We start from the raw sequence: 12,876 nt of genomic DNA, 5'->3' as shown, positions 1-12,876 counted from the left end.
GCTCTATGAGGTCCCCATATCCTGGACATATTTCTCCATGCCCACTGCTGTCATTCTCCAGTTTTATATTCCATTTTGGGAACAAAGGTCTTCAGATCTGCAGGTTTAACTTTGCTGTGATTACTATCTCCACAATGACATGACAGTTCTCATGGCTTAAAGGCTACAATAGGATGAAGTTCAAGATTTTGCCACCTTTGAACTAAATGGGAAACAAAATGCCAATCTCACCCTGGCTCCTAGTTGCTTCCATAAGCCTATAGTATGGGTGGCATAGTGGCTCAGTGGTTAGCGCTGCTGCTTCACAGTGCCAGGGACCCAGGTTCAATTCCATCCTGGGTGGCTGTCTGTGTGGAGTTTGTATTTTCTCTCTGTGTTTGCGTGGGTTTCCCCCCAGAGTCCAAAGATGTGCATGCTAGGTGGATTGGCCATTCTAAATTGCCCTTAGTGCTCAGGGTTGTGTAGATTAGGTGGATTATAGGGGAATGGGTCTGGATGGGATGCTCTGTGGACTTCTTGGATTGAAGGGCATGTCCCTACACTGTAGGAATTTGATGATTCATTTCAAGGTGGGGTGTAAGCTTGCTCCTGGGGGTAGTTTAGCAGAAGATCACCCAGAACACTGACAGCTTTTGAAAAGTCTGCAGCAAGCTGGGCCTGATTCCCATGTACCTGCATTTAGCAGCATGAGGAAACAGATTCCAAAAGAAAGTGAACCAGATGTTGATCATTTTCAGTACTTGTATCAACTTGGTAGCGCAGACAAAGGGGAGATACTGTTCCTTAAATCCAATAAAACGTTGAACTTGGTGGATGAGTCTTTTTTCCACACCATAACATATTTTATTTCCCCCCTACACAAGTCCAAGAGAGTTCACAAAATATTTCCATGCACTTCAGCAAAGTTTCATCACATCAGCCAGATCATATCTGGTGAGTCGCAATGGTGGCAGGTGGCAATGTGGCAGTAGGCGGCTGGAGAGCCAAGGTCGGACTTCACCCAGGTAGGTGAAAGCCTGTCCTGGTGGGGAACACATAGTGTGGAGCAACTGCAGAAGCATGGCTTAAGAAGGGACTGTAATGGTTAACTTTTAACTTTGTTTCTTTATGAAGAAGAACTGTATTACATAGAACATAGAACAATACAGCGCTGTTGAACTTTTAAATTTTTTTTTCTATTGTTGTATCTACGATTTTGTACTGAGGTACCTTTCTACCTGAGATGGTGACACTGTATACTTTTCACTGTATTCCTGTGACAATAAAAACCAAAATCTAAATCATTTGGAATTGTACAGCAACACAGCCTCATTATAAAGCTTTGCATATTATGAGCACCAACCCTACAAATTTAGCATCCAGAAAAATACACATTGAAAACTCAATTAACAGAGTGGTTATAATGTTGAATTTGCTATCACATGGAGTATCATAGTTCACGGCATATGATTCAACATTTGAAAGCCTCGCAACTGGGGTTGCGTATAAAATGTGAATTATGGTGTTAGTGTAGGTGGTCACCATTTTGATAAGATGATAAGAAAACAGTATTTCAAATTAAATAAATGTGACACATTTTACTCACTGAATTAGTTCCAAATGAATACCTTAAACCACTATCAAAACATTTTAAAAACTGTTAAATTCATCACATTCTGCACCTGGTGAATGGAATTCATCGAGTTTATTGCTAGTCACTGTGGTCTATATCATGATAAGGAACCCAGTCTGGAACAGATTTTTAGCTTTGGTTTCAGAATCATTTCTTTGCAGCAAATCATCTTCCTTACCATGTATTGAATTAAATGTTCCACATTTTTAGAGACAATAAAACTGCAGATGCTGGAATTCAATGTGGACAGATAGGAAGCTGGAAGAACACAGTAGGCCAAGCAGCATCTGGAGGTAAGGGGCTGTCAACGCTTTGGATATTACCCTTCTTCAGGACAGGGTAGTCCTGAAAAAGGCTAATACCCAAAGTGTTGAGTGCTCCTTTCCTCCAGATTCTACATTTCTGCATGACTTAATGACAGTTTATGCATTAATTATATCTCATGTTTTGTTAGCAAACCCAAGCAAAGTATTAAGCAGGGCAGCATACAAATCTACAATAGAGATAACAAGGTGTAGAGCTGGATGAACACAGCAGGCCAAGCAGCATCAGAGGAGCAGGAAGGCTGATGTTTCGGGCCTAGACCCGAAGGGTCTGCTTGGCCTGCTGTGTTCTTCCAGCTCTACACCTGTTATCTCAGATTCTGCAGCATCCGCAGTTCCTGCCACCTCTGATACAAAACTACAACCTTTGGGAAAGGTTATTTCGCCATCAACCATTAACTTGTTCCAAACAGTGTGAACATGATCCTTGAATAGCTTGTCAAGGCACACATCTAGTCTTCCATTAGAATCCCTCACACAACTACAATTTGATATTATTTGGTTGCAGGCACCTGTTACCCTTGTCAGTTATATAGGATCTGAATATGCCTTGCTGTCAATGAAAAGTGGAAGAAGCCAAGCCAAAAGAGTGTGCAGCCACACCAATGCCCCATTCATCCCTTCCCACAACCATTTTCTGCCCCAGGTGGAGTAGAGCCTGTGGTAGCTACATCGGTCTGTATAGCCGCCTACAGACTCCCCTGGGAGTAGAATAAAGTCATCTTCATCTGCGAGGGACTGCTAATGATAAAGACAATGAAACATGCCTCCCACAAAGGAGGTGCGTTCTTCAAGTAAGCCATCAAGATGTCTATTCCACATACTATCAATTCCCAATTTCACTGCATTCTCATCTATCCAATTGACGTGATGCATATGCACAAAATCTCTTTATCATCAGCTTGGCTTTACATCTGAAAATTACCATAGGCATTGATTTTGATACATTGGCCATATTCTTGTATTGATATATCCTAGGGTGTTCACTAGAAATGTTTTGAGTTTTTCCATTCCACAGTTCAGTTCCTGGGCATATTAGAACTCATGGATGTTTCATCTTGTCAATGTAACATTAACTGATACTCATAATTGTCATTTTCCGATGATGAAGCACTGGAAACTGGTCATTTTGGCTTTGAGATCTTTTAGTCAACTCTGAGTAGTCATGGTTGTACATAGGGATGGGAATAGGCCACTCAACCCACCAAGACTGCTCTGCCATTTAATATGATCAAAGCAGATTGAACACTTCAATGCATTTTACCCATATTATCCACTTAACCCGTTATGCAATAGCCAATCAGAAATCTATCAATTGGATAGATGAGAATGCAGTGAAATTGGGAGTTGATGGTATGTGGAATAGACATCTTGATGGCTTACTTGAAGAATGCACCTTCTTTGTGGGAGGCAGGTTTCATTATCTTTATTGATAGATCTCTTGTCATCAAAGACTACGTTTCAATAGCCCTCTGGGGTAGAGAATTCCAAAAATTCATAGCCATCTGAGTAAAAATGTTTCTCCTCAAATTTGGTCTTAAGTAGCATTCCCCCCTTCAATTTTGAAATTGTGCACCTGGTTCTGGACTTCCTAACCAGGGGAAACACCTTACATGCATCTACCCTGTGTATCTGTCCCTGCAAGCATTTCATAGGTTTAAATGAGATCATTTCTTCTTCGTAGCTGCTGAGAATACAGGCATAGTTTGCCCATTCTTTCTTCATAATACAATCCAGCTGGTCCAGAAACAAGCCTGAACTTTTGTTACAGTTTCTTTATGCCAATAGTATCCTCCCCGAGGTAAGAAAGCCAAAACTGGACCAAAACTACTCCATGTGCGGTCTAACCAAGATCCACTACAATTGAAGCAAGATTTTACTATCCTTGTACTCAAATTCTCTTCCAAATAACTCTAGCATTCTATTAGCCTTCCTCATAGCTTGTTGCACTTGTATGTTAGCCTTAAGTGACTTAATGGCAAGGCCCCTTTGCACATCAGGTGGCACTGCTGCCTCATTGAGCCAGGGACCCGGGTTCGATGCCACACTCAGGCGACTGTCCGCATGGAGTTTGCACATTCTCCCCGTGTCTGCACGGGTTCCCATAGCATGCTCCGTTTTTCTCCCCCAGTCCAAAGATGTGCAGGTTAGTTGGATTGGCCATGCTAAACTGCCCCATAGTGTCCAGAGATATGGAAGTTAGGTGGATTAGCCATGGGAAATACAGGGTTTACAGTGAAAGGGTAGTGGGATGGGTCTGGATGGGATGCTCTTCAGAGGGATTTATTGAACCAATTGGCCTGTTTCCACACTGTAGGGATTCTATGATCTACACTTGCCAATCTCTTACCTTTAAGAAAAACTCTGCACATCTGTTCTTCCTACCAAAATGGATAATCTCACAGTTTTCCCTTTCTATTCCATCTGTCTTGCTGTTGCCCACTCATTGAGCTTGTCCAAATCCTTGGGAAGTCATTTGACAACTCCCTGGCAACTCACCTTCCACTTAGCTTTGCATCATCTGCACATTTGAAATATATTTCATTCCCACATCCAAATCATCGATATATACTGTGAACAGCTGGGATAGTCCACTAGTCACAGCTTGCCAATGACTTATTTATTTGTACTCTCTGCTCACCGTCCATTAGTCAATAATTAATCTGTGACAGGACATTGCCTCGTATCCCATATGCTTCAACTTTGCTAATCAAACTCTTGTGGGGGACCTTATCAAAAGTCATCTGAAATCCCATGTATACCATGTCCACTGATTCAAAACAGCTCTCACACATTTGTTAGACATGATTTCCCATTCGCAAGCCCATGTTGACTGTGAACAATTAGGTTGTTACCATCCAAATGCTCATTTGTCACATCCTATATAATGGAACCTAATATTTTCCTTGCAGGTGATGTAAGGCCAACAGCTCTGTTTTCTCCCTCCTTAAACAGTGTGGTGACATTTCTAGTTTCCAAACTCCAGATAGATGATCATCATTGCATCGACTATCTCTACAGCCACATCTGAGATGTGCTATTAGGTGCTAGGGACTTATCGACTTGTAGCCCCATCAATTTCAGAGTAACAATAGACATGAACTAGACTTATCAACTTGACTGGACTCAGGAATTAATTTGGTCCACTTACATATCTACATTCACATTGCAGCTGAGGTGACAATGTGACTACCCATTCTAAAATGTGTTTTTCAAGTTCAAGCCAGTGGCTGGTCCCTGTTGTCATGATACACGTTGTCTTGGGCCTCACTGTCAGGGTGTATTCCTTCTTCCATTCTCACCGCAGTTTCTCACTAACATTGAATTCCCTTGCATGGCACAATTATTTGACAAGTTGGCAAATGTTATGACTTAGCTTGAAACTAACTTTATATTTCATTCGTTTTGGGAGTTTTTTTTGTCATTCACCATATGCAGTTTGCTCTGCGTGGGCATGTCTTAAACTCCCACACATCCTTTTGGCAACATGGCCTGTGTTACCTGCTTAATCTCACACGGTGACTATATGTACCTTTCCAAAGTGGAAAATTGAGGCTGAGTCCTAAAATGAGTGTAAACATTTCCTTGCAGGAAGGAGGTTAACTTATACACCCTGACATACAGTAGCTGAGGGGAATAACAAGAGTATATTTTAGGAAATTAGATAAGTAGATGAAGCAGACAGGAATAGAAAAGTGTGTTGACAGTGTGAGTGAAGTATGGTGCAACAAGACTTGTCCAAACTGTGAATAGCCAGTTTCTGTCCTGAATCTCAATGTTTAATGTTGACATATTTTACTTTCCCTCGTGAGGATGATTTTAATTGTAATTCTAATGCATAGTTTGCATGTTCGAAAGCATTGACTGTTTCCGGGTGAGACTCATGCTTCCTTTTAAACTACTGTACCAGCCTGACATTTCCATTTCCCAAGACAGCCATCCGTATACCCTCAGAACAATCCTACCCCAATTAGTGCCAAATAATGGGCCATTTGCACCATAGATTCCAGTCCATTGGGACATAGATAAAGACTGCCCAAGCTCATTTCACTTAATACCCCAGTGCTGGATCTCTAAGTGAAAATACTGCACCCAGCACACCAGCCACACACCCTCACCCCAATGCATCTGTGTTGGCCCACTGTGCCATACATTCTGTTAAAAGTTTGCACCTTCTTCAAAATATTACAAACATGAAAATGTGATAATGTGGGAAGCTACTGCAGTCCTGGCCCTGCTTAAAGCATTCGTCATTTATCAGAAATGCTCATTTTGAAGATTTGTAAAACAACATTGTTTTACAATGCAAGAAAGGCTGTGTGCATTTGAGTAGATGGAGTACCAACGGTATCTACAAAGTGTCTGCACAGTTTTACAATAGGAAGTCACAGGGTGATAAATAGCAATTTCCAAGTAAATTTCATGCATTTGCCCTTTGGTTAAACCTTTTTTTTCTCTCAGCACTGTGCCACAGCCTCACAGAGCTAATAGTATTCCAGAACAAGTGCTTTCCAATGTGACAGCTGATTGCACTTTTTTACCAGTCAAATGCTGATTTTATAATTGCTATAATTTTTCACAAGTACCTAAATGTCATATGGATAAAGAATAAAACAACCTGGTGGTAATGCAGTAGTCTTCCATTGCAAAAAAAATCAATAATGTATTTAAAAACCCCCTAAGAGCTGAAAAGAATATGATGCTTGATTTCAGAGATCTATGGGAGAGACAACTGCCTATTGTTTGGATGCTGATTCTTAAATGCCAATCAATGGTGGCAATTATTAAATGTATAGGATTTAAATATGTGATTTTCAATTTTAAAAGGGTGAGTTTTTAAGGAGAAGCTCCTAATTACCAGCCATAATCTATTCACAGGATATACTTGGTGCTTTTTCAATCTTTGCTATTGGTTTGAGGAATTCTGTGCCTTTATGTTGGGGAAAATACGGAACAGAAATGTGACTGATATGTGATTTCCAAGCATTCTAACGATGAAAGAGGCTGCATTTCATCTTGATATTATTTAGTACTGTTTTGTGAAAAAAAATTCCGAGCATGTTAATGTTGGCCCTTGTTTTTATTCTCATACACTGACAATTTCCAATCATTATTGCAAACATCACTTCTTATTCTTGCCTGTTAAAGGTTAATTCCCTAACCCCGATTCCTGACACATTTTAACCTGGCCTACATTCACCATTATATTTTACAAGACTGTGCTGCAAATAATTTGGGGGATTTCCTGCAAATACCTTATAAGATTTGATAAATAAGGACATCCTTGTTTTATTTTAGGCTCCTGTGATATAATGAATTTGCTGAGTGAAAATCGGTGGGCTTGTATTGTGGGGGGAAACTAAATAATAAAAAAAAGAGACTGACAGCCTGTTCCTCCTATGAACCAGCCGCGATGGCATTAAACAGACAAGACATCCTCGCAAGTCAGTTATCAGCCGAAAAATAATGAAGAACAAGCCGACAGAGCAAGCGAGTCACCCTAACCATCCAAGTGAAGAATTTAATTTCTTGCAGGTTTTCTCTGCAGTGAAGCGTTCAAATATCTGGACCCACTCAGCGATGGCTCATGACCCAGGCAGCGATGTACGAGCTCATATCTGTCAGGAAGGTGAACTGAGGGAGACACGCGGAAGGAGCTCGAAAGAGTGATCGCTCTTGTTTCTCATTTTACGGAGCAGGGATTTATGATTAAATAAAACACAGTGAAATGGTTCTTGTCTGACCTGGGAGTCGGGGAAGGTAATAATATTGTCAGTAGTTAATGTTTTTTTTCCACAATAGTGAATGCAAAATGCATATCCCTTGGTAAGGTATTCACTCAGATTTCCGAACTCATATCTAACCCCAGGATTAATATGTTGCCTGTTAATTTCCAGGTTTAGCCCCCTTGATCATTCCCAACGCCTCCAGATTAACTCTTACATGCGTATGGGGAGCAGTATGATCCGCACGCTGTAAAGGAGCCCACATTAAAACCACATTGTTTTATTCATGATTTGTCTGTTTCAGCGAATACACCCTGCCACCATTTGTATGAGATGCCCAGCATTGAGTGCACTTTGGATTCCTGGAGACACACGTTCATTAAAAAAAGCGCCACTTAATACAATAATCATTCAATTAAAATCTTCTCTGAGCAGCTGCCATTGCCGATTTGTATCACCTAATATTTTAACTGTGGAAAAGAAAATGTACGCCGAGCGACTGATTGAGAATGTTGGTAAATTACAGTGACTCGGATTAGGAAACTGACACTGGATCCCAGCAATCAACACAGTCGGTCCCCCCCAGCAAACCCACCGTTGCCAATTAACCTGCAAAGTGCACGTGTAAACGAGGGAGAACGTATCTGAGATTTGCCTCCAATATATGGACGAGAGAGGTAACGGCTTGGAGTCTTCCCACTCAAGATCAAAATTCAACAAAGTACTGAGGATGCTGGAAATTTGAAACAAAAACAGAAATTGCCAGAGAAACTCAGCAGGTCTGGCAGTATCTGTGAAGAGACGACAGAGCGAAAGTTTCAAGTCGCTGCCTTCTCCCCACAGATGCTGTCAGACCCGCTGTGTATCTCCACTTACTTCAGCTTTTGTGCTCCCCTGGTTTATCGGTTCTGACCAGGGCTTATTCAGTAACAGAGCTGTGTTTCTGTTAAAAATTAATTCCTGCCAATGTTAGGAAATTGTGGAAGAAGGGGCGATATCTTCAGCAGCACAAAATGTTTAGCAAAATCGTGATTATGTATCTGAAAATAACAGGAGGATATGGAGCAAATAGTCAATATCTCTGCCTCTGAGCTAGAAGCTCAGGGTCTGAATTGCACTCCAGGACTTGATGGTTAGGGAAAGTTCATTCAGAACGTGGCTGGACTGGTTAAATCTCACCCTGCAGTATGGATTGCAGCAGCTCAAGAAGGCAGCTCACCATTGCCTGCGCAAGGGCAATTAGGGATGGCAGTAAACATTAACCAGCCAGCAATGCCCACGTCTGGCAAGTGAATAAAACAAAATACATGCAAGAAGAGCCACTACCATCATTATCTGTAGTTGCCAAACTGCAACTTTGCCACAGCAGTTTGAACTCCACCGTCTGGGTTGGAATAAGAATGATGACGACAGCGTAGAGTTCAAACCCTACTCCAGCTGGGAAGGATTTGGGATCTCCCTCCTTGCCTTATGATGGTGGTTCAGTGGGTTGGATCTGAATTTGGTCATACAATTAGATAGGGCAATGTTGCATCCCATAACGGGATGTTTAAACTCCACGAGATTCGAACATCTTGGCAAAATAAAACTGGCAGTTTACTATATACAATGATGCCAATCAGATTAGTACTTTCAAAATGATGCACTTCAAATAATAGGATTATTTTTGTACTTGTCTGCCACACTGAACTAAATGGGAGGTGCTGGGCAGAAAGAAACTTCATTTATGGATAGAGAAACAGTCAAACTGGAGCCTGTCGCCCTTTAGCACAAGGAATTCAAAGTATTTCAAGGACCAAGTAGCTTCCATGTTGCAAGTAATGTTGATCAAGGTCAATGTTTAATGATACAAAGTGTTAAATGACTCTTGTGTGACTGACGCCGACTCTCTGTCACTGAGCACAGAAGCATAAACCTGGCAGAATACTTAACTACTTTTCCAGAGCTTGAAATTAATGTGAAACTCATTGGAGATTAAAGACAGATTTACAATAAATGCGCTTACGTTTTGCATTAAAACAAAATGTTATTGGAACAAAGTTGCATAATCAGATCTTGAACCACTAACAATGATTTAAAGCTCAACATCAAAGACTTGACTATAGGTCACGCATTGAGATGGCAGGTATATCACCTATCACGTTGAATTCCAGCTAACACTGGGGAAGGGGAAGAGGAGAAAGAAGGAAAATAATTACTTATGGATACATTGAAGCTGGTGGGTGGAAGACGCCTCATGTCTTTTTTCCTGTTGAAGGATTCCTAAGAGTGAGAGGAAGATTGAAAAATAGGAAGAAAATAAGCAAAAGCATTGCTGTCACAAATCTATACATTCCAATGTTTGTCACAGTCTGAAGCACTGAAATTAACAACATAAAGTTTCAAAGGCTAAGCAGTGAGCCTAACCAATGAGCCACAAGATAAAGTGCAAATGTCAAGTGACTGGAAATGAGCCAGTTCAAGTTAATTCAATTATGCAAACTAGTCCCATTCAAATTAATGGCAATGACACCTTTACAGAGGTTCGTATTTCACTATGGTTTAGAGTGACAATGTGGACCATAACTGACATCAAAGCCTGTCCAAGGAGATCTTGTCTTATTAAATATAGACTAAAATTGAGATGAATAATTTTGAAAGAATCAGTGACAAAAAGTACTGAACAAACAAAAGTAGCAAATGGGGTCTTTAGGCAAGACTGACCGATTCATTAAACAGGAGTTATAGTTGATTGTTAAAGAAGTAATTCTTCCTCTTACTTCTTAATTTGCATCTACAATTCTTATTCTTCAGCCAGAAGCAATTTAATCATTGTTCAGTGATGGGACTGGCAGGATGTTTGGCTCTCATTAGCCTTGGGTTGAAATTGTGGTATCAGTGGTGGCTTCACATCAGAACTATGGGACACTGCTTATCATCAAAAGAGCTTAAATTCAGCCTGCTGGTCATGTATGAGTAAGAGCTGTCAGGTTAGCAAACCCATAATTAATGTACAGAACTTACAACATGGAAACAGACCATTCAGCTCAAATGGCTAGTGCTGGTGTATATGTCCTCCCACCCCACTCCATCTCACTGTTTCCAAATAATCTTCACTTCCTTACTCCCTCGTGCGATTAGCTTGCTTTCCCTTCAATGCGTCTCTGCTATTTGGCTTGACTTCTATTTGCAATAGGGTGTTCCATCTTTTTAACATGCTCTATCGATTTAGAATCAAAGCCTTCTTATAAAGATAGGATAAGATTCAGATGCTCTCACAAACTGCTCATGTGTGATTGCAGGCTGCTCCAATCTCTGCCTACAAAGAGAAACATTCCATCAGCCTCTGCAGGCAGGGCAGTGGTGTTTTATCAGGATACAGAATAATTTTTCAGTTTAAACTAATTTTTCAGTGGGTAATACAAATACAAAGACTGAACTCACAGAACGTCAATTATTATGGACAGAATAGCCATGACAGTAGCACTGGAGTGTTCCCACTTTCCTGAAAATAGTACTAATTATTCACTTTTTATTCTAAAGCATCAAAAAATAAGAATTGAACCAATGTCTGAAGTTTTACTTATTTTTTAACATAAGCTTTCATATAAGTACTGCCTGGATGAATATTGGATCATTTCAGATAGTGGAATGAATATAGAAAGAAGGACAGAAACACAAATGTATACAAAGAATCAGGCACAAAGTGGTAAAGATGCATATATACATAAATACTTACAGAAGCATATTGTCTGATCCATCTGTTTACATCCATCTCCTTGTCTCCATTTCCTAGATGTAAGTTGTATAAATTGAAAAGTAAGAGCTTCATATATTGTCATATTTGTGTACAAATTCTACGTCTGTGCAGCTAGAATCCAGGCAGGAATGAAAACATAAACTCAACTTATTTCTAAAGGTTACAGATCAGAGTATTGAAACAGTTAAAACATAAAGGCAGTTAAACTGTTTCATGATGTCACAAACGAGTTGCACTGATATTGCAGAGATTATTGTGACATCAAAAAGAGTGATTGCAGGAGCAGTTATTGTGGCATAACTTAGTAATATTATCACTGCAGACAGCTCCGAATGTGGAATCAATTTTTGTTATCCGACATATGTTGAGTAACAAAACTTTATTGCACTGTTTGCAGCCCCCACACCTGGTATAACTGTATATCTTATGAATTGTGACCCACTCTGTGCTCAATGTTGTTCAGTTTTACTGCGGTGCCCCACTGATGATTTGACAGTGTTAGAAGCAGGCACTTTAAACAAGATATACTGGAATGGACTTGGAGAAGTGGCTACTCTCAATTATTCAGAAAAACTGAATACAAATATATCACAAAGTAACGGTGATTTCTGCAAAATAAATAATAGCAACAATCCATTAATACAAATATGGTACAGTGCACATTTAGTAATTCAAAGCAAAATAAGTGAAAAATAGTTTAACTATGCTACTACTGTTAGCAATTGATTTTTTCAAATCCTCTTAATAACAGTAGAGGCTGCACTCGTAATATCAAGTGAGCACTTGCAGTTTGGAACATCATTGCTAGAGCCTTGCACAATAAACATGTCAGCCTCATGCATCTGAGCAACCTAATAAAATCACATCTTACACAGTGTGCTTAAAGCATCCTTAATCCAATGGCTATATAACTAAGAGACAACAGGAGCCTTTCTAATGCTGTTGCTTTCCTAATTTAATTTACGTGCTATTCACACTAGGCTTTTTAAACTGGTTCACATAAATCTGTTATTGGTTTTCTCCCATTGTACTTGAAGCAGAAACTGCGTCAGATTGATCTGCTTATACCCATTCTCAGCAAGAAGCAGTAGGAATGGAGCAATTGCTTTAATTAACCTGTTCAGAGCCAACTTCTAATATTACTTTTGCCTTAATACACCAGTTTCTTTAGTGTTGCGCCCAAAGAAATTGTATTTTACAAATTCCAAATAAATTAAGTAATGACACATCGATAATATAAATTCTAAAAGGGTTACAATTTGTATTTTGATCCAAATATACCTTGGCATCCCTGAAAATTTAGATGACTAGCATTTCTATTATGTAAAATATTTCAAAGTTTTATTTTGTTAAATAAGTGCAAAATTGAAAACATTGCTAGACCAACCATAGACTTTCAATCATCTGCATTCAATGTTTCTGAAGTAAATCAGCTTAAGATAACTTTGATTTGAATATAGATTACATTAATGGTAA

The 12,876-nt window shown here is 39.7% G+C and overlaps 1 long non-coding RNA gene across 1 annotated transcript in view; it reads right to left on the bottom strand.

Moving 5' to 3' along the window:
* The window catches only part of LOC125465548 (uncharacterized), a 73,647-nt gene extending 62,128 nt beyond the window's left edge, over positions 1 to 11,519 (bottom strand). Inside the window, exons 1-2 of the long non-coding RNA XR_007250275.2 lie at positions 11,380 to 11,519; positions 9,860 to 9,923 (exon numbers count right to left, since the gene is read on the bottom strand). This is a non-coding gene — a long non-coding RNA (uncharacterized LOC125465548). The remainder of the gene's footprint in view (positions 1 to 9,859; positions 9,924 to 11,379) is intronic.
* Between the last annotated feature and the right edge of the window lie 1,357 nt (positions 11,520 to 12,876).

Source organism: Stegostoma tigrinum, chromosome 29 (assembly GCF_030684315.1).
Source record: "Stegostoma tigrinum isolate sSteTig4 chromosome 29, sSteTig4.hap1, whole genome shotgun sequence".
NCBI classification, from domain to species: domain Eukaryota; kingdom Metazoa; phylum Chordata; class Chondrichthyes; order Orectolobiformes; family Stegostomatidae; genus Stegostoma; species Stegostoma tigrinum.
This window is presented reverse-complemented; position numbering and strand designations above follow the sequence as displayed.